At 43.9% G+C, this 22,884-nt stretch overlaps 1 protein-coding gene across 18 annotated transcripts in view; it reads left to right on the top strand.

The window, feature by feature from the left end:
- Window positions 1-22,884, top strand: part of FNBP1 (formin binding protein 1) — a 148,486-nt gene that overhangs the window by 468 nt on the left and 125,134 nt on the right. The gene's annotated exons all lie outside the window — the stretch shown is intronic.

The following is a 22,884-nucleotide window of genomic DNA, read 5'->3' as shown; positions in this document are numbered from 1 at the left end:
TTCGCCCTTCCGAGGCGAGGGGAGCTGGTGTGATACTTGGCCGCCGGAGGAGGGGGCACGGATCCGGGTCCCCCCGGCGGCCGGAGGAGGGGGCGCAGATCTGGGGCTCCTCGGCGGCCTGAGCTGGGGGCGCGGATCTGAGTCCCCGGCGGCCCGGGCAAGGGGCCACGGACCTGTGTCCCCCGCCAACCCCGGTGCTTGGGTAGGCGCCCGGGTCCCCCCAACTCCGGCGGGCTCGGCAGGAGGTGCGGATCTGAGTCCCCCCGCGGCCCGAGGAGGGGGCGCGGATCTGGGTCCCCCGGGCGGCCGGGGCAGAGGGCGCGGGCCGGCCTCCTTCTCCCCGGCGCCCCGAGGCCAGTGTGGTGTGTGGAAAGAGCAACCTTAATCCCTCGGGGCGAGTAACCGCCGCGCGGCTGACCAGCTCCGAGGGGGGCGTGGAGGCCCTCGGATTTTCCCGGCTGCGTTATTTGTTCGGGCGCCCCAGCAGCGAGTGCCTAGGGCTGTTCCCCCGGCGGAGGTGCTCCTCTCGGGGGCGGGGCGTCCTTCGCCCGGCCGGGTCTCAGGTCTTGGGTTTTGGGGTGCAGGGGCGAGAAGTCCTCTAGAAGCGAGGACTTTTGACCTGTGGCGGCGCGGGGCGCACTTGTAGTTCTAGAAGAGCAGCTCAGCTTAGATCCTGGATTTGCGGCGGGGACTGCGGCGTTTGGCCTGGAGGGGAGAGTAATCCGAGTTAGGGGGAGAGCTTGTGTGACCATGTTCAGGGGGAGGCATTCGCGGGAGAAAGAATTAAGTGCTTAGAGGGAACAGTTTAAAATGGGGAAGGTTGGCGGCGTGGGGAGCCCTCTGAGATCCTTAACCTGGGACTGCGGATGGGTAAACAAGGCGCGCCGTGTCTGGAACCTCTTGCTGGAAGCTCTCTCCCCGGAGCCGGGCGACCAGGGGATGCCGAGGCAGTGCACAGGCCTCCCCGGGGAGGGGAGGCTGTGGCTGGTGGCATGGAGCTTGTTTCTCTGCCTTTCCCTGGATTCCCGGGGAAATCACTGGGCGAGGGATGGGCAGTGCGGTGTCCGGGGGGAGGAGTGGATGAAATCTCTCAGTCATTGCTCTGAAATGTTCTCAAGATGAGCCATTTCCCATGATGAACTCAAAAAGTGCCTCCTTTCGGAATTCCACTTGTAAAGGGTGTGGAGGAGAAAGTGTGGGGTGGTGGTTGCTGTCTGAGCTGAGGCCAAGAAATCTCACGTCAAAATAAAACAAGGTTAGAGCAGCTATAGAAACAGCGCATCCTCCCTTAATTTTTTTTTTTTTTTGGCTTTAATTGTTTTTACATAACCGTTTCTTAGGCTCAGAAACAGCTACTGCCATTGACACCAAAATCCTGAAGGCAAAAACTCCCTTAAATTGGTGATTTATTCTATAAACATCCTCTTGTCTAAAAGGACTCAAGATTTCAGCTGATGTTTACAAATATTCATTTTTAAAAAAAATAACTGATGGTTTTAAATATTTGTACATCTTAGGCAAAATCTATCATTTAAGTGCAGTGTTTCTTTCCTTTTCCATTCCTTCTCCACTCCCTTTGGCTCTTTTTAGCTTATTTGGGGTGGGGGGAACAAATCAGAAGTAAATTTTATCAAGATAAGAGAAATCCTGGCACGCTCTCTTTTCACTTGTTCAAATAAGAGAAAGGATCGTGGAGGAAAAAATACAGTATTTTTAAAGTGCAATAGGCAGGTTAAAGCGGCTGAGTACAATGTGGACATCCCAGGGATGTTAGTGAGTGGAATAAAGGTGATGGGGAAAGAGAAGGTAGCTGTGGGAAGAAAATAGTAGAGCAGCTCTAATCACCTGCATTGTTCTGTATACTTCTATTAGGGGGCCGCAGGGGTGGGAGGGAAAGCAAGGACAATGTTGTTGAAAACAAATAGGAACTGAAATATCTGTGATATATCTGTGATATGAAGTCTTGATTTGGTTCAAAATAGATTGGGGTAGGGATGTTGGCAAAACAGGAGTGGTCAGGAGTTGGTGATTGTTGAAGCTGGGTGATCGGCATAGAAGGGCTCATGATGCTGTGCTTTCTACTGTGTACGCTTGGAATGTTCTACAATAAAAGTGAGTGGAAAAGATTTCTAAGGAGGGGGTGTGTGAAAAAGCATTTCACTAGAGTATGAGCTTTTGGGCTTGAGTGGTTTATAGTTTAATAAAGCGAAAGGAATAAATACATTACTTGCACTAGTAAAAGAAGTGCAGTATTCGAATTATAGGGTGAAAGCTAAGAGATTTAAGGGCAACAAAATGTCTCTTTTCTGCTGCTTTATTTTATCAGTATTTGAGATTTTTTTAAAAATTGGCATAATGAAGGATTCTGAAAAAGAAGCTTCCAGTGCTTCAGTGGTAAGAGACTGGGTGAAGTGTCATGTTGGGCAGCGCCCCAGACGGCCCAGCGGAGAGCAGTCATTGAGGGTTTTCCCTGAATGGTGGCTTGGACTCATGCACGTGGGTAATGAGATAACGATAGGGTGCAAAGCCTAAGTTGGTAGAATTATGTTTCTAGGTGGGGGTAGGCAGCGCTATGGTTTGGATGGGCATGAATTATTTGTAACAGGTGGCTCCATAGACCTTCACAAGTACCACCAGGTTTTACACATTTTTTAGGGCTTTAGTCAAGATCAGCACAGGCTTTTAAGACCCACGGGTTTCTAATGGGCACTTTACACTTGCAAGGCCTGCTTTCAATGCACGTCCTCCTTTAGGTGAAGTACAACCTTTCTTTCTGGGGCACCTGGGTGTCCCAGTTGTTGAGTGTCTGCCTTAGGCTCGGGTCATGATCCCAGCATCCTGGGATCGAACCCCATGTCGGGCTCCCCAGTCGTCGGGGGGGGGGGGGCTGCTTCTCCCTCTCCAGCTCTCCCGTACTTGTGTTCCTTCTCTATCTCTCTGTAATAAATAAAAGAAATCTTTAAAACAAACAAAAAAATCCTTTATCTCTCTCTCTTTATTTAAACACCTCTGTAGGGTTATACTTTCATATTCCAGGAAACTTTGAGAAATCATGAAATGTCAGGAAGTTATCGTACCACTATAAAAATGAACTCAAACCCGTAATTTGTAATAACTTTATTGGATCAGCTTGTATTTAAATGGAGGCTTTCTATTTTTGTATCAGAACTTCATAACAAATGGCTGTTTTAAAGTGATTAGGATATAATTAAGTAGTTTCTGTACAACTCTTAAATTTTTATTTTTTGTGGTTTTTTATTTTTTATTTTTATTTTTTTAAATTTTTTAAGTTAACTCCACATCACACATGGGGCTCAAATTCACAACCCGAGATCAAGTTGCATGCTCTACTGGCTGAACCATCCCAGGGTCCCCCACCCCATTGCATATTATTCCCTTTTAATCAATTCTTAATTTTTTAATTGAACAATTACTGTATGCAAGATACTGGTCAACTCATGTCATATACATTGAAAGATATCTACTTATTTTGGTGGAAGAATATAAAGTAGGTTTTAACTCTAGTCTGCGAAATCAGAGTCAGGAGAGAGATTTATGTTTCTGAGATTAACCAAACTGCATTTACTCAAGCCTTTGTTACATAAGGTAATGTTAGGGACACCTGGTGGCTCAGTTGGTTAAGCATCTGCCTTCGGCCCAGGTCCTGGGATCGAGTATCACATCAGGTTCCTTGTTCAACGAGGAGTTTGCTTCTCCCTCTGCTGTTCCCCCTTCTTGTGCTCTCTCTCTCTGACAAATAAATAAAATCTTTTTTTTTTAAATATATTTTATTTATTTGACAGAGAGAGAGTCACAAGTAGACAGAGAGACAGGCAGAGAGAAAGGAGGAAGCAGGCTCCCCGCTGAGCAGAGAGCCCGATGTGGGGCTCGATCCCAGACCCTGAGATCATGACCTGAGCCGAAGTCAGAGGCTTTAACCCACTAAGCCACCCAGGCGCTCCCAAATCTTTTTTTAAAAAAAGTAATGTTAATAGTGTAAATTGATTGCACTGGCTTGTTGAAGTTGTGACTGATGGTTGGAGAAAAGGCCAAGCAAAAATTTCTCACATTTGAATGTTTTTTTGTTACTTACTTACTTAGTAGAGGGAAGTGACAAGTTACTGAAGTATCACTTCAGCTTTTTATTCACTTGCTCATTAATGCAAAGTATAAATAAACCCACTGGAAATTTTAGCTTTCCTCATAATTATTCTAATCTTTGCTGCTAACAAATGACTAAATGACAGAACCCGGTTTTGTGGTCTCCCAGTGTCCTCTCTGCTATCTTCATTGCTTTACTTTGGTGCTAATAAGAAACAGAGTCACCCAAAATATCAAAAGCAAGAAAGCAAGCAAAGAGGTTTTTTTAACCTGAGTTTCTAAGGCAATGCCAGGCATGCAATGTACATTTCACGGTGTGTTGACTAGGGTGATACTGATGGTGGTGTGCACTTTGTAGAGGCAGACGTGAAAGAGTTATCTACCAACTGTACTGAGAACAATGCCTGACTCATAGTGGGAATTCAGTAAATATTTATTGAATAAACGAATGGATCTTTCTTCCCCTTTTAACATTTGCTTTTTTTAAAGTAATGGGAGGGTAATTTTAACACCTTTCTGCCCTTTCGCAGTTGTAAACATTTTTAATAACTTTAGGCATCTTTTTTTTTTAATAGACTTTATTTTTTAGAGACATTGTAGTTTCACATGCAAATTGAGTGGAAGGTATAGAGATTTCCCATATACCCCCTGCCCGCAAATACGCACAGTCAGGTAACTTTTTCACTTTTATTTTTATTTATTTTTATTTTTTTAAAGATTTTATTTATTTATTTGACAGATCACAAATAGGCAGAGAGCCAGGCAGAGAGAGGAAGAAGCAGACTCCCTGCTGAGCAGAGAGCCCGATTAGGGGCTCTCGATGTGGGGCTTGATGCCAGGACCCTGGGATCATGACCTGAGCCGAAGGCAGAGGCTTTAACCCACTGAGCCACCCAGGCACCCCCCTTTTTCACTTTTTAAAGTAAGGCTTGAAGACTTATCTCCTCTGGGGTTCATGGTGCTGATGCCGGCTGTGTATGAGTTTGTTTGATAGAAGAACACTTTACACCGAGTTAAAATTGTAAACCAGGCATTACTGATTCTTTCTTAATCTTGGAGTGATTGACTTAATAGTTCCCGGTTTAGGAGAATGAGTACCTCTTCTTAATGCAGGATGCGAAACGTAGGGCAGAATTCGCAAAGACTCATAGCTCTTCGCCTCTTTGTTCTTAAGCATTCAGAGATTTCCACTTGGGATAAAACATAGCCAGACCAACAGGGCAGAGAGAGAGAGAGACGTTCGTAACCGCCAGATCTGTGGCGAGTGGAGCAGAACGGCCTTAGAAGATAGGCTAAATGGAGTTTAATTCTGTCATCCCTGCCTTGTCATGACATGGGCTTTGCACCACCTTTTCTGGTTAGTAGATAGAAAGCAAAAATGGGAGCTCTGGCAGTCTTGGTTCCCTCATCAGCTTGTTGACTTCACTTTATCTAGACATAAACCTGAAAATTTGTGTAAACGGCATTTTTGGTCAGTAACACTGTACTTCAGGCACTCTGATGGAGTTTTGTACATGTCTGTGCTTACCTTATAATATAACTCGTGCTTTACATCTGTGCAACACGGAAAATGCTCTCCGGAGGACTATTCAAGGATCACCCACTTCCTAGCTAAAGCTAATATTGTGTTTCCTGCAAGTATTACTCATACTTGTTTCATCAACACCGCCACATTGAAAAACAAGGCTTTATTTTGACACTTAAAAATTGCAAGCTACCAAGAATACATGAATGCCCTGGGAAATTAATCTAATTAGATTTTAGAATGTGGGTGTGAAATCTTCTAGAATTAGTGTTTATAATGAAATATTTGTTTCCTTTTTTAGTAACGTATGCTCATACTAGTTTCAGGCTACTAATGTGTCTCGTTAAAAAAATGTTAAAATCGGGCGCCTGGGTGGCTCAGTGGGTTGGGCCGCTGCCTTCGGCTCCGGTCATGATCTCAGGGTCCTGGGATCGAGTCCCGCATCGGGCTCTCTGCTCAGCAGGGAGCCTGCTTCCCTCTCTCTCTCTCTCTGCCTGCCTCTCCGTCTACTTGTGATCTCTCTCTGTCAAATAAATAAATAAAATCTTTAAAAAAAAAAAAATGTTAAAATCTGTGGCTATCTAGCTGGCCCAGTCAGTAGAGTGTGTGACTCTTGATCTCGGGGTCGTGAGTTTGAGCCCCACATTGGGTGTAGAGATTACTTAAGATTAAAATCTTTTAGGGGCGCCTGGGTGGCTCAGTGGGTTAAGCCTCTGCCTTCGGCTTGGGTCATGATCCCAGGTCCTGGGTTCGAGCCCCACGTCGGACTTTCTGCTCAGCGGGAAGCCTGCTTCCTCCTCTCTCTCTGCCTGCCTCTCTGCTTACTTGTGATTTCTCTCTGTCAAATTAAAAAAAAAAAAAAAAAAAAGAATAAAATCTTTTAAAAGAACGTTAAAATCACAAAAGGCCAAATTATGTATATTATATTACAGAATTTTGAGAGTATAAAAGTTGGTGGGTTTTTTTTGGAGAGTATCAAGGTTTTTTTTTGTTTTTGTCTTTTTAATGTATTTATTTGACAGAGAGAGTGATCACAAGTAGGCAGAGAGGTAGGCGGAGAAGCAGGCTCCCTGCTGAGCTGAGAGCCTGATGCGGGGCTTGATCGCAGGACCCTGGGATCATGACCTGAGCTGAAGGTAGTGGCTTTAAACCACTGAGTCAGCCAGGCGTCCTGAGTATACAAGTTTTTAATATTGATTAATCATGGTCCTCCAATTGGACCAACTTTTAACTCATAAATCTCATCCCATTTGTAAATTCTGTGTTAAATATATGGAAAGTTTAAACAACTTCAGTTTAAATAGATTCAAACCACCACCCACCCCCAACAACAAAAAGAGGAAACTTCCAATTTCATATTGTAAAAGTTATAATACCTGCTCACATTTAAGCTATAATATCACAATAGCTGTGTTGTGCATTTTTTGACATTTAGAACCTGCCATTCTAGTAAATAGAATGAAGGTTTTACGAAGAATTAGCTCTTAGACTAACGTCTGTCATTTAGTGTATAAAGTTCAGCAGGTACAGCCTCCCTTTGTACTTCTCTACCCTCTTTATGGATTAGGAAAGTAGAAATAGCTCATAAATTACATAAACTCTATAGTTCTTGTAATCTTTTCGGGTGCACTGTGTCCTATCGCCTTACACACTGTTGAAAAGTTGTTATCCCATCACTGATGACTGAGAGCTTATCAAGTCCCGTGGACCATACAAAGTGTTTTCCTTCCGTCACCTCATTTATTCTTCCCAAGAACCCAGTGAGCTAAGCCCCATCATCTCAGCATCTGGGAAGAAGATGCTGAGAAGGGTTAGGTGTGCAGGGTTTTGATGGGAAGTAATACACACCGGTGAAGAGGGAGGAAGTGTGATTGGGAGAGGGAGCCCTGGGACCAGGACGCAGACTGACAAAGTCTTTGCCAGCTCCAGGCAAAGATTACCCATTCAAGGAATCTCACATTTTACAGAAATGGCCAGGCTGTTGTAATGCCTTGCATGTTCATTGGCCAAGGGCTGCGCTAAGAGCAGTGTGACCTTGGCTGCCATCTTGCTCAGTCTTTGATGGGTGGTTGCCATAAGAAGACCATGACCTTGGCTCCCAAGATAAGGCCGACCCTATAGTCTGCTAACTATACTCCTTGCAGTCAGGCTGCAAATTCTTTCTGGAAGGGAGAACTTTCTGGAAGCGGGACATCTCTGCACTGGCCACAGTCACACCATGAATGTCCCCTTTATAAGAGAGGAAGTTGAAGCTCAGAAGGGCAAAGTAACTTGCCCAAGTTCACAGAGGGGGAAATAGAGATTCAATTCCACATCTCTGGACTGTAAGAACCCTCTTCCTCAGCCTTTAAAAATTGTTGAAGTTCAGGGGCGCCTGGCTGGCTGGGTTGGTAGAGTGTGCGACTCTTGATCTCAGGGTTGTGAGTCAAGCCCCACGTTGGGCATAGAGATTACTTAATAAAACAAACATTTAAATAAATAAAAAAATAAAATTTCTAAGTTAATGCCTTCAAAAAGATTGTTGTTTGAACTTTTTATTATGGACATTTTCTTTTCTTTTTAAAAGATTTTATTTATTTATTCGACAGACAGAGATCACAAGTAGGCAGAGAGACAGGCAGAGGGGGTGGGGAAGCAGGCTCCCCGCTGAGCAGAGAGCCCGATGTGGGGCTTGATCCCAGGGCCCTGAGATCATGACCTGATCCCAGGACCCCGGGACCACAACCCAAGCCGAAGGCAGAGGCTTTAACCCACTGAACCACCCAGGCGCCCTGTTATGGACATTTTCAAACATACTTATACTGAGTAATATCATGAGCCTTACGTCCTTACCATCCAGCTTGAAAGTCATCAGTGTGTTGCTGTTCTTTTCTCATCTTTTCGGCCCCACTGGGTTTATTTAGAGCCCCTGGTTTTCTCCACCACCTCTTGTAATGCTAGCCTACTGCCTCCCTTTTCTAATGTATCTGTTACTATTGACTAATTTATTTTTAGAGAAAGAGAAGGCAGTGGGGGAGGAGCAGAGGGAGAGACAGAGAAAGAACCTTAAGCAGGCTCCAAGCCCCATGTGGAGCCAAGCCTGAGATCATGCATGACCCGGAGCTGAGATGAAGACTCAACTGAGCGAGCCACTCAGGGCTAACCCACTTTTCTGAGCAATCAGGCAGAGAACCAAAATTCTTCTGCCCATCTCTTAAAATGTGAAGACAGGAGAGAACCCCATTGTTAAGTGTCCAGTGCACCTTGATTAGAGGACTTAAGTGTATCCTTTTATAAGCTAACAAGAACTGTGTGAGCTTAATAGTTTTCTCCATTTATTTGTTTGTTTATTTATTTATTAAAGATTTTATTTATTTATTTGACAGACAGAGATCACAAGTAGGCAGAGAGGCAGGCAGAGAGAGAGGGGGAAGCAGGCTCCCTGTGGAGCAGAGAGCCCAAGGCAGGGCTCGATCCCAAGACCCTGAGACCATGAACTGAGCTGAAGGCAGAGGCTCAACCCACTGAGGCATCCAGGCACCCCTAGTTTTCTCTATTTAATAAAGGAGTCTCGGAGCGGTGAAGCTACTGACCAGACTCCATCAAACCACGAATGCTCGTACTCGTGCTACAGGTTTAGGTTGGTTGTATTTTTGTTTTATTTATTTATTTATTTTTTAAAGATTGTATTTATTTATTTGACAGAGAGAGATCACAAGTAGACGGAGAGGAAGGCAGAGAGAGAGAGAGAGAGAGAGAGGGAAGCAGGCTTCTTGCTGAGCAGAGAGCCCGATGTGGGACTCGATCCCAGGACCCTGAGATCATGACCTGAGCCGAAGGCAGCGGCTTAACCCACTGAGCCACCCAGGCGCCCCTTTGTTTTATTTTTTTGTTTTTTGTTTATTCGTTTGTTTTTTGCTGATACCACACAAGCATAGTTGGGAAACGGTATCTTCTGTATTCAGAGCTTACAAGCCCTTTTCTACCCGTTGCTCACTCATACTTCTCCATTAGTGATACCAGTTTGGCTCTCTACACCCTTTGCTGTTACTCATATCGAGAAGCATTGAGAACCAGTGACTCCCTGGGCTGAGCACTGTAGCCCCAGCGGAAACTGTTATGAATGAAGCATATATTCCAGCAGGTGTCTCGTGTGTGTCTAGTGTGTCATTTTTTCAAATCCAAAGTTAATTTTTTCTTCCTTTCTAGTTTAAAGAAATTAACTTGTAAAAGTATTAAGAGTAAGGTCAAGTTTCTGATTTCGTTGTGTCCCAAAAGTATGTCTTGCTGTAAAGTATTTTTGTTGTTGTTGAAAAAAGCATTTCTTTTTTACTAAATTGGGAAAGAATGAAGAGGTTCTAGAAATTGACCATTTGGGGGTGCTCTGGCAGTCCCATGTAGGACCTGCAAAGTTTTGGTTCTCGGGGACTAAGAAAACAAAAGCATCTCCCCTGCTACCTACAGCAAAAGAAAACATGGCACCTTTAAAGGGATCTATTCCCTTTATATTTTGTTTGCACAACCAAAACTGAGAGTAGGTTCCTGAAATGCATTAAAATACCCAACAGGTTCTTGGGAGAAATGGTGTGGGCGTTGCCAGGTGAGAGAGAAAGCACAGCAGGGCCCAGCTAGGGCTGTGCTCCTTGCCTAACCTAACTAACACTTATTAGCATTAGCGTTGGGCAAGCCCTCACATTTCTGTTCCTTGGTTTCCCCACCCATAAAGTGGTATGATGATGTTTGCTTCCTCTTCCCGAGAAATCAGAAAGGTGAGTGCTTGTTTGTGAAGTGCTTTGAGATGGTTCAATGAGAGGTGATGGGTAAATCCGAATAATATAATAATGGGGAGGAAAAAAGCCCTGTTCCTTGGAAACCTAATTGCAGAATTCTGCTGCAGTCAGGACTTGTGAAAAATGAGCAATTCACTGTCCTAGCCTTCTGGTTTTCACAATAAAGTCTTTGTCCTTCGATTTAAAATTCTTTTTACATGTTAACAATAAAATAATAGTAGGAAAATGCCTGGAAATCCTTGCTTTGGAAAGGAAGTCAGGATTTTAGGAGACCATGAATGTTTATCTCTTTTCTTTAAATAATTTTTTTAGTATAAAATGCACTCCAGGGGGACGTGGGTGACTCATTCGGTTAAGCGTCTCCCTTCAGCTCAGGTCATGATCCTGGGGTCCTGGGATCCAGCTCCGTGTCAGGCTCCCTGCTCAGTGGGGAGTCTGCTTTTCCCTCTCCTCTCCCTCTGCTCCTTCTCCCACTTGTGCTCTCCCTCTCTCTCTCAGATAAATTAAAATCTTTTTAAAAAAATAAATGCATTCCAGGCGCCTGGGTGGCTCAGTGGGTTAAAGCCTCTGCCTTCAGCTCAGGTCATGATCCCAGGGTGCTGGGATCGAGCCCAGCATCGGGCTCTCTGCTCCTCGGAGAACCTGCTTCCTCCTTTCTCTCTGCCTGCCTCTCTGCCTACTTGTAATCTCTGTCTGTCAAATAAATAAATAAAATCTTAAAAAAAAAAATGCATTCCAAAACACTGACCATACCAATATTTAGCAATATACTTGGGTCTACTAAGATATAATTTTAATGTTACCTCTCCAGGGGAAGTAGCTTTGTTTGGCTATTATTACCACATTTTTAAAAAGTTATTCTGTGATTGGGACCCTTGGGTGGCACAGTCTTTTGGGCATCTGACTCTTGGTTTTGGCTCTAGTTGTGATCTGTGGGTGGTGGGATCCAGCCTACTACATCTCTTCGTCTTTCTTCTCCTGTGCCCCTCCCACTCATGCTCTTTCTCTCTCAAATAAATAAATAAATCTTCAAAAAAATTTTAAGACGTAAAGTAATTCTGTCAGATCACAAGAAAAATATTGTAACTGTGTATGTTAACTAGACTGTAGTGATCATTTCACAATACATACAAACAGAATCATTATGTTGTACATCTGAAACTAATAATGCTATATGTCAATTCTGTCTCAAATTCTAAAAAAAGGTTATTCTGAAGTCACATTATGTTCCCCCCCGAAAAGCTGGATGTTTGCTGCTTGAGACCACAATCTGATGAATTATTTTACATATCGGCTTAGTTTGAGATTGACTTCTACTTAGCAAAGAAAAGTAAGAAGCTTAAAAGTATCTGCCCTAGGATGGATATATATGGAAATGCCTGGCATTGTTTGGGCAAAGAAATTTGGATTTTATGAGTGTGTTTGTACATATAAATTTAGTTTTTCACTGTGACTTTAAATTTTTAGATTTAAATTTACTTAGCCTTAAAAGTAGGTTATCTAGTATTATTTGTTCTAGTTCTGTGAAAAGTGTTGGTATTTTGATAGGGATGGCATTAAATCTGTAGATTGCTTTGGCTAGTACGGGCATGTAAACGATATGTTTCTCTACCAAAATAAAAAGCGTTTGTATGGTGAAGGAAACCATCAACAAAACAGAAAGATGACCAACTGAATGAGAGAAGATATTTGCAAAAGATATATGTGATAAGGGATTAATATCCAAAATATATAAAGAACTTGTATAACCGAGCACCAAAAAACCCCCACAAATAATCCAATTAAAAATGGGCAGAGACCTGAACATTTTTTCAAAGAAGACATCCAGATGGCCCACAGACACATGAAAAGATACTCGACATCACTCATTATCAGAGAAATGCAAATCAAAACCACACAGAGATATTACCTTACACCTGTCAGAATGACTAAAACCAAAATGACAAGAAAAAACATATGTTGTGAGGATGTAGAGAGAAAGGAGCCCTTGTGCCCTGTTGATGGGAATGAAAATTGGTGCAGCCACCATGGAAAACCATATGGAGGCTTTTCAGAAAACTAGAAATTGAATTACCATATGATTCAGTAATTCCACTAGTGGGTATTTACCCAAAGAAAACAAAAACTCTAAGTAGGTTCCACACCCAGCATGGGGCTTGAACTCATGACCCTGAGATGGAGTTATCTGCTCTACTGACTGAGCCAGCCAGCTGCACCGAAGACAAAAACTCTAATTTGAAAAGATACATGCACCCCTATGTTTATTGCAGCATTATTTGCAATAGCCTAGATATGGAAGCAGCCCAAGCATCTACCCACAGATGAATGGATAAAGAAGAGGTGATGGATTGACTTAGCCATAAAAAAGAATGAGATCTTGCCATTGTAAGAACATGGATGGACCTCCTAGATTGTAAAATGCTAAGTGAAATAAGTCAGAGGAGGAAGAGATACCATTTGGCTTCATTCATAATGTGGAACTTAAGAAACAAAACAAACAAAGAAAAAAAAGAGGCAATAAAATAGAATCTTAAATACAGAGAACACACTGATGGTTGCCAGAGGGGAGGGAGTGGAGAGATGGGTGAAACAGATAAAGGGAATTAAGAGTATGCTTATCCTGATGAGCACTGACTAATATATACTGATTATTGAATCATTATAATGTATACCTGAAACTAATATAATGCTGTATGTTAATTATACTTAAAAAAAAGATTTCTCATTTGTACAATGAGGATTTAATCATTAAATAATGTTCCATTTTTTAAAAAAGGTTGTCTACTTGCGTTGTTCAATTTTCAAAAGATACTAAGGTGTACATGGAGAGTTTCATCCTAGGATAGATTTAATTCTTTTTTTTTTTTTTTAAGATTTTATTTCTTTATTGGAGAGCGAGCATGAGCAGGGGGAGGGGCAGAGGAAGAGGGAGAGGCAGGCTCCTCACTGAACCTGGAGCGGGACTCTGGGCTCTAGCCCAGGACCCTGAGACCACGACCTGAGCTGAAAGGAGACGCTTAACCGCCACCCAAGTGCCACGGACAGATTTAATTCTAGATTCCTGTGATTGTTTTTGGTAAGAGGATTGGTGATGTTGGTGGCAAATAATTACGACTTTGGAATGTAAAAGAAGAAACTAAACAAAATTATAAAAATTATGTCAGATGATACAGGTACGATGTGTACGATTGAGATGTCCGTATTTTGTCCACAGTGCCCATTTTTTTGAGAACCTACTAGGTGCCAAGACATGGTTCTGGTCCTCAAGCTTCTTATAATCCAGTAGGGGTGCAGAAATACAGACAAATCACAGTACAATGTGACAGGGACCAAGGTGGGGTCACTCCATGGGAATATGTTCACAGGAATATAACAGCTGAGAAGTGGCATCCATGTGGAATCCCATAGGACTAGCTAATTATATAGGCGAAGCGCTATGGGCAGGTAGGGGGAGGCAGGAGGGGTCAGGTTGGGAAGGTGATCCAAAGCCTTGCAGGAACCGGGAGTAAATGGTATGTCCAAAAGGTCCATACCTGTAAGCGTACATGGGACTGGGGAGTGAGCAGAGCACAAGAGGAGCCTAAAAAGGTAGACTGAGGTTGACAGCTATGTGAGCCCTGTGGCTTGGCCTTGAGGGCACACAGCTGGCCTTGAAGGGAGGAAAGCAGGGAGCCACGTGGTCTCCTTCCTGCAGGGTGGGGGTTGGACAGAAGCTAATTGCTGGAGGCCCTATTAGGTTCGAGGCCTGATTGGGTTCATTGCTTGGGTTGGAGTACAGAGCAGGCCCTAGTACTATTTTTATATGGGTGGAATTAGGTTCGAATGAATTGCTAGGGGGCCTTGGATGCTTCTAGCAGGGTGTGTCTGGGGTGGCAAGCCCTGGGATTGGGAGGGTGAGGCCAATTCACTGCTTTGGTTTGTGGGTTAAATAGTAGGTCAGCCTCAGGTCTGATTGTCCCTCAGCTGGGCACAAAACCAAAGCCTGCAGTCACTTCTTTCTGGTCCTCTCTCTGATCCTGCTCCAGTGGCACTACCGCGGCCGGGTTTGGCCAGGGGTCTCTACTTCGACTTTATTAAGCTAATGGATTTGGGATTTTCAATATGCCTAGAGGTGACTTCCGCTCACCAAATTCCCAAGACTGATGGATAAGCTGAAATGCACATTTTAAATATTTCTCTTTTTGTTTGTTTGTTTGTTTGTTTGTTTATTAGACAGAGATCACAAGTAGGCAGAAAGGCAGGCAGAGAGAGAGGAAGGGAAGCAGGCTCCCCGCTGAGCAGAGAGCCCAATGTGGGGCTCCATCCCAGGGCCCTCGGATCATGACCTGAGCCAAAGGCAGAGGCTTTAACCCACTGAGCCACCCAGGAGCCCCTGCACATTTTAAATGTATAATGAGAAGTGTATCTGTAAAGGGACGAGGTGTTCGTATTTGCCGATCTACACATTTTCTCCCTATAGGCTACTCTTATGTGGAAAGCTAAATTCTATACCAAGTTTCTTGGAGAGCATCAAAGCAAAATAGATTTGGATGAATTTCATGTCTCGTAACACCAAGTTACGGAAACCTGAGGCCTCTGTGTCTTCTGGAGGGATAGATTTGCATTAAGAATAGTGTGAGGGCGCCTGGGTGGCTCAGTGAGTTAAAGCCTCTGCCTTCGGCTCAGGTCATGATCCCAGTGTCCTGGGATAGAGCCCCGCATGGGGCTCTCTGCTCAGCGGGGAGCCTGCTTCCTCCTCTCTCTCTGCCTGCCTCTCTGCCTACTTGTGATCTCTGTCAAATAAAAAAATAAAATCTTAAAAAAAAAAAAAAAAGAATAGAGTAGTGTGTTTCACACATGCTATATAAATGATTCCTTTTTCTTTATTCTGTCTTTAGACAGTCTGCAGAGTATTTGATTATGTTTAGACCTTTTTAATTCGAATCTCTGTTCAGTCTTGCATCCCTGAGATTACATTCAAGGACCCAGATTTGATACTGGGTGTTCATCAGTTTCTCATTTTATAGCATTTCCCAAACTGGCAAGTCTGAGCATCTGTCATTTGAAAAGCTCTCGTAGGTCATTCTGATGTGACTCCGCGAGCGCTGTCTCCCACTTTGATTACTTCTCATGCATTCTCGGTTTCTGCTCATTTTAATTCTTTATAAGAAATGTAAAATGTAGCCACATTTTGGAGCTCCTTATCCTGCCAGCCACTGACCAACATAAACCCTTCTAAGATTCTCTTTGTATTCTGTGGTTCTCCAGTTGTGATTTACTCCGGTGCTGCTAAGTCATCATGAATTCATTCAACAAATAGTATTGACCACTTACCAGAGGCCAGACATTATACTGGGCAAAGGGAAAATGGCAGTGAACCAAAATGTAAAAAATATTGCCCTTCTATGTGGTCTTTCTATATGTATCTCTATTTTTTCAAGATTTTATTTTTAAGTAATCTCTACACCCGATGTGAGGCTTGAACTCAAACCCCAGAGATAATGAGTCTTCATTCTCGGGGCGCCTGGGTGGCTCAGTGGGTTAAAGCCTCTGGTTTTGGCTCAGGTCATGATCCCAGGGTCCTGGGATTGAGCCCTGCATCAGGCTCTCTGCTCAGCGGGGAGCCTGCTTCCCCCCTTCTCTCTGCCTATCTCTCTGCCTACTTGTGATCTCTGTCTGTCAAATAAATAAATAAAATCTAAAAAAAAAAAAAAAAAAAGGAGCCTCATGCTCTGCCAACTGAGCCGGGGAGGCACCTCTCTGTATAATATATGTGATCATGATAAATGCTATGGAGAAAAATAAGGGTGTAAGATACCGGGAACTGAAGGATTAGGGTTGATGGGGAGGAGAACAAGAGTATCATGCGTCTTTGCAAGTTGCCTGTTAGCTATTGAAGTATTTTTAATGCCAAGTCGATAGTTAAATGCATGCATTTGGAGCTCCGGGGACAGGTCCAGGCTATTTGGGTCTTTTGGTATCGGATTGCCCAATATATGTTGAGGTGATCAGAAAAACTAGAATTAAAGTGGTAAAATTCTGAGCTCTTGTTACAGTGATATTCCTCCAAGGACTAACTTTATTATTACTATTTTTTTAGTAATTTCTATGCCAAATGTGGGGCTTGAACTTACGACCCGAGATCAAGAATCGCGTGCTCTTCTGACTGAGCCAGAAACGCGCTTCCCTCCACGCACTCTTTTTTTTTTTTTTAAGATTTTATTTATTTATTTGACAGAGAGAGATCACAAGTAGACGGAGAGGCAGGCAGAGAGAGAAAGAGAGGGAAGCAGGCTTCTTGCTGAGCAGAGAGCCCGATGTGGGACTCGATCCCAGGACCCTGAGATCATGACCTGAGCCGAAGGCAGCGGCTTAACCCACTGAGCCACCCAGGTGCCCCTCCTCCACGCACTCTTACTTAACTTCAGGACTCCATCACGTAGCAAAACTGTCATGATACGCTGCCCTTTTGGATGGTGGCTGTTCTGTTTGCTGAACTGTTTACCTTCCTGAGAATCATTATGTGGGACTTGTTTTATAGAGGGAGGAGTACAGGCAATTAAGAGTTGATTGGTTTTGTAAATTCTTAGAAGAGCACCATAAACAGATCTTGAAGCTTTGATGTGCTTAGAAGTAAAACTAATGCACCATTTCAAAAATGAGCAAAATAAAAACAAATGGCCAGCGCTGGGCATTCTGTTATTGGTAATGATCAGAGAAGTGAATGTCACACACGCATCATTTTAATAGGGTTTTGGAGACGGTCTACTAGGGTAGATTCTACCCCTCTGAGGGTTGCCCGTGCACGTTCTGACATTGGGCGATGAGTAGGGAGGGAATGTTCAGGATTATTCTATTCACACCTTGTTGACAGAGATCTCTGTTGTACCTGATCCTGTTTCATTTTCCTCTTTCTGTTTCTCAGAGATGATTTAAAATGGGTAATACTGGATCATCAAATAAATCGGCTTTGGGGAGAGATCAACTTCGAATGGTGTCAGAGTCTGCTTTGCACAGATTGCCACAACAATATTTCCCATTCCACACGTTCTTAAAAAAAATATTTTTTAAAATTTATTCATTTGAGAGAGAGCATGAGTGAGGGGGAGGGGCTAAGGGAGAGGGAGAAGCAGACTTCCCACTGAGCAGGGAGCTGGACATGGGGCTCCATCCCAGGACCCCAGGAGCATGACCTGAGCCGAAGGCAGACGCTTAACTGAATGAGTCAGCCGGGTGCCCCTCTCATTCCACATGTTTGTTTGTTTGTTTTTGAAGATTTTATTTATTTATTTGCAGAGGGAGAAATCACAAGTAGGCAGAGAGGCAGGCAGAGAGAGAGGGGGAAGAAGGCTCCCTGTTGAGCAGAGAGCCCGATGCAGGGCTCAATCCTAGGACCCCAAGATCATGACCTGAGCGGAAGGCAGAGGCTTAATACACTGAGCCACCCAGGCGCCCTTCTGCATGTTCTTAGAATGTGACTGCTTCTGTTCAGAGGAAAGAGAGGGCTTACATCCCCTCCTCTTGACCTTGGCAGGTCTTTGGACTGCCTTGACCAACAGGGTATGGCGAAAGGGACGCCCTGTGATTTCCATGGCAAGATCACAAATATGGTGTCCACTTTCGCCTTGTTTCTTTCGGGATGTTACTCTTAGAACCCAGGGCCGCCTTGTTAGGAAGCCAGACAGTCCACATTGTATGAAGAAGCCAACCCTAGAGGTTCCTGCTGACAGCCCAATTGAGGTCTCAGCCAACAGTGAGAATCAGCTGCCGGCCATATGAGTGAAAGGCTTCCAGATGATTCTAGCCCTCCGCCATCGAGTCCCCACAGCCTTTCAGGCTTTTTCACTTGGGGCCCCAGCCATGGAGGAACAGAGATAAGTTGTCCCTGTCAAATTGCTGACCCATAATAAAATGGTTGTTTCCCACTAAGTTTCAGGGGTGATTTATTTGACAATAATAACTAGAACAATATCCTTGGATGTCATCATAGATAATAGTAATAGCAGTAGATGTCATCGTAGATGATAGTGACACTGCCCCTCTCTATTTATTCAACAACAGGACTACCATGTACCCTCTTATTCTACCCTAAAGAGAAAAATAAGATCACTTTCTTTTTGAAGAAATCCTTCAGAATATGAAGTTGAAAAGTGGAAGAACATTAATAAAAAACATTAAAGATAAGTTTTTATACTTATTTTCTCTGATGCCCCCTGTGTCATTCTTGATAAAAATCACATTTTGTACCTTGTGGTCAAAGCCATCCACCTGCAGAAGAGGACGTTTCATTGTGATTCCCTTTTGTAAGAAATTATTTTGCCAGGGCGCCTGGGTAAATCAGTGTTAAAGCCTCTGCCTTCGGCTCAGGTCATGATCCCAGGGTCCTGGGATCGAGCCCCGCATCGGGCTCTCTGCTCAGCAGGGAGCCTGCTTCCCCCCCTCTCTCTGCCTGCTTGTGATCTCTCTGTCAAATAAATAAATAAAATCTAAAAAAAAAAAAAAAAGAAAAGAAATAATTTTGCCAGTTTTTCCTCTTCCAAATCCATCTCCTCTTTGAGATGGAAGCCATGCTGATCTACTTCAGAAGTGCCGTTTGAGGACTATCCAATAAAATGCGAATTTTTCCATGTTCTGGGGGCAGTGAATCTGCCAGACAGACTAAAGCTAAACATACGGATCTAGTTCTGTCTGTGCTACCCATTCACTCTGTGTCTTCACTCTCTGAGTGAGCGACTTGGGCTAGATAAGTCTCTAACGGGTACTTATTTAAAAATCGCTCTCTTTTATTTTCATGAGACTTCTACAACTCAGTCAGTGTGCCCTGTTGTTCGAGAATTCTGTTCTGGAGCCAGACTGCTTGGTCCGTAGCCTGATCCTAACTAGCTGAGTAATTCTGGGCCTGTCATCTAACCTCAGTTCCTTCATCTGTAAAATGGGGATAATCGTATCGCCAGCTTTCTAAGTTGAATGAGAATGTCAAGTGAGCTAATGAATAGTTTTGAGCAGTAAATGTCTGACACAATAAAGCTGTATGAGCATTGGCCATCGTTAGTCACTTTATGTGCTGCTGGTCCTGATAATACTTCATTCATGTCTTGAATCTCACATCCAGAAGAAACCAGAGGGCCATTTCCTCATTAGGGGTGTAGAAGTGATCCATGAATTGGGTATAAACTAGACTGTGTGACCTTGAGTCCATTCAGCTCCCGTGTTGTAAGGTAACCTGAATTCTGGGATCGATTGACGCTGAGAAAGTTGTCCTAGGAGTGAGTCCTAATGCGTCGTAAGTCGGGAACGCATCCATGTCAATTACAGTAGAGTAGCTCTATTGGGAGATTTTATGTATAGTTCCCACACTGTAGCTCAAAGAAATGCTAATAATGTTAATAAGAGGTTTGTAAAAGGTTCCACAATTCCAAAAGTGACACATAAATAGAATCATCGGACACATTCCTTGAGTTGTCAGGCACTCTACGTGGATTGAGTGTCTTGGGTGTGACACTGTAGGCAAAAATATCAGGGACTGTTTTTGCTCAACGAGAGCTGTTTTGGCCGAGAAACCTGAATGGCTTGTTGTATGATTTATTTGTCACTTTGGTAGATCAGCAAATAAGGGGGGTAAATAACGCCATTCCAGAAAGACTTCCGTAGCCAGATGCTTCGTTTCTAGATAAAAATATTCAGCAAGCTAATGGAGAAGAACACTGGCTGATGGCTTCTTTCTTCTTCGCTTTCGGGATTTCTGTGGCTGTGAAGCCCCAGTAATTGTCTGAGTCAGAGGAGAAGAAAGCTCTCACGAGGAGTTGGAAACAGTTGGCTGAGAAAGAATGTGTGTCTGATGAACTCCAGGCAGATCTAGAGTTTATCTGAAAAAGATTGAAACCTCTGATAAAGCCGGTTGCAGAAATGTCCGTTGTTTTCAGTCAAGTATCACCAATATGTGGGGATCAATAAAAAAGATCTGTTTGTTTCAAAACGGGTGGTGTTTGCTTGAGGGACAGACCCCGCCCAGATCACATGGCTGGAGTGTGCGTGCGGACTGTTCAGTGATTGCCAGGGTAGGCCACGCCGAAGATGACACTTATCTTGGTTTCTCAGTGTGGCAGAGACGAAGGTCACTCAAAGGGACAATGAAGGATACAGTCATATGCTCTATTTACTTGGTAGTCTTTGAACTGTGGGCCAATCCTTAGGGATCAGGCAACCTCACTGGGAGTGAAGATAAAGAAAGCAAAGGAGAAAAGACAAGAGCCTAGGGGGAATGTAGGATTTGCTAATGTGGATGAAAGTCTGAGTTCAGGGAAATTGGGTAAAATGCTAAATGCCCAGAATTTAAACAAAAACAAAAACAAAAAAACCCATCCTCTGGATACTGTAGGCAGCTCCAAGGGTGCTGTGGGGAGAACTCTTAGGAACCTGGATTGCCTAATACGGTTGGAGTGGGAGAGCCTCAGACCTGAGTGCAGACCTAACAAGGCTCTAATGCCCCAGAGTTACAGCTAAATTTAGACAAGCCCAGCACTCTGTCTCTTCCAGCTGGTCTTGGTTTCTCATCCTTCAAGCAAGAGAGCCTGCTGGAGCCTCAGCTCCTACTTCTTGTCCTAGCTCCCACCCCCCTCACCCCTGGCCCCCGGGGAAGCCGGGGGGAAGAGCCTGTCCCAGGTAGCTCCCTGGCCCTTCCCCTCCTCTGCTAGCCCTACTTGCAGACAGTTTTGTTTCAGTAACATCCTTCATGTAGTTACACACGGAAATGAACGCTGATCGTTCAGCATGCTGGGAGTTTCTGTTAAAGATGCAAAATTGGGGAAAAGTGGTGACCTTGAAAGCAAGACATATTTCTTGATTCTTTGTGTATTTTTGAATGAGCAGCTGTGCTCGTGGTACATATGTCCCCCAGTGACCCCTGCCCTTCCCTGGAGGCAGTCAAGGTTACTAGTTTCTTGTGAATTCTTCCAGGGAGCTCTCACGTGTTTGTACATAAAAGCCCCTCTCTTTACCATTCACACCTTTGGTCCCTTCCTTTGGATCACTTGCACTATCTCGGGGTTCTCTTTTCCTTTAGCTGCCTCCTTCTTCTTGATGTAACTGTTAATCTTTATTATTATTATTATTTTTTTTAAAGAAAGCCCTAGACCCAAAGCGGGGCTTGAACTCATGATCCTGAGGTCAGGAGTCGCATGTTGTACTGACTGAGCCAGCCGGTATCAGCTGGCTCTGAGCCTAACCCAAAAGTATCAATTCTTCTTTTTTTAAAAATCTCTCTCTCTCTTTTTAAAAATGATTTATTTATTTATTTATTTGCAAGAGAGAGAGAGAGAGAAAGCATGTGCATGGTAGCTGCGGGGGGCAGGAAAGCGGGGCAGGAGGGAGAGAGAATCCTCAAGCAGATGCTGGGCTGAGCAGGGAGCCTGACGCAGGACTCGATCCCAGGACCCCGAGACCATGACCCCAGCCGAGACCAAGAGTTGGCTGCCCGACCAACTGAGTCACCCAGGTGCCCCCAAAATATAATGGATATACTGAAACTGACTGTGGTCATTTAGATTGTTTTCAATATATTTCCTTATTAAAAATAGTACAGATTAGGGGTGTCTGGGTGGCTCAGTGGGTTAAGCATCTGACTTAGGCTCATGACTCAGCTCATGATCTCAGGGTCCTGGGGTCGAGCCTTATGTGGGACTCCCTGCTCTGTTGGAAGTCTGCTTCTCTCCCTCTCCCTCTGCCCCTCCTCCACTTGCACTCACTCTCTGAAATAAATAAATAAAGTCTTTTAAAAAAATAGCACAGATTAATACTCTCATGTGTTGTTTTGCCTGTGTGTTTGGAGGATGGACACCAGGAACTTGAATACACCAAACCACCCTCCACAGAGGCCTGAAACAGCCTGGGCTCTCTCGGGCAGATGTTAGAGTCCCGTGGTCCTCCATCCCCCCAGACGGTGTGTGGCCAACCATTTGGCTAATCAGTGGCTAAAAATGTGATGTTTAGATGTGATTTTAATTTTCCTGCATCTTTTCAAAGTTTAAGAACCATCTTTTTTTCTGTCAGCTGTTCTAGTCCTCTATTCAACTTTCCATTTAGGTGGTGACGAGCAGGATGCAAATGTGGTTTAACCAGTGAGCCCACGGCTAAGAGGCTAACGCAGAATGATCTCATCTTAGGTACCCAGAAAAGAGAGGCTAGATTAAATCTAATCTCCAGAACAAGCAGACTTAGACAAGAGCTTCTCTCTCTCTCTCTCTCAAGTTTATTTATTTATTTTTATTTATTTAAGTCATCTCTACACCCAATGTAGTGTGTAAACTCATAACCCCAAGATCAAGTTGCACGCTCCCCCTACTGAGCCAACCAGGCACCCCAAGAGCTTATCTCTTCTTTTTTTTAGAAAAGATTTTACTTATTTATTTGACAAAGACATATCAAGAGAGCGAACACAAGCAAGGGAAGTGGGAGAGGGAGAAGTGGGCTTCCTGTCCAACAGGGAGGCCGATGCGGGACTCCATCCCAGGG

The sequence above is a fragment of the Lutra lutra genome, chromosome 13, assembly GCF_902655055.1.
Source record: "Lutra lutra chromosome 13, mLutLut1.2, whole genome shotgun sequence".
NCBI classification, from domain to species: Eukaryota; Metazoa; Chordata; class Mammalia; order Carnivora; family Mustelidae; genus Lutra; species Lutra lutra.
The sequence above is the reverse complement of the archived record's forward strand: the minus strand, read 5'-3'. Positions and strand labels throughout refer to the sequence as shown.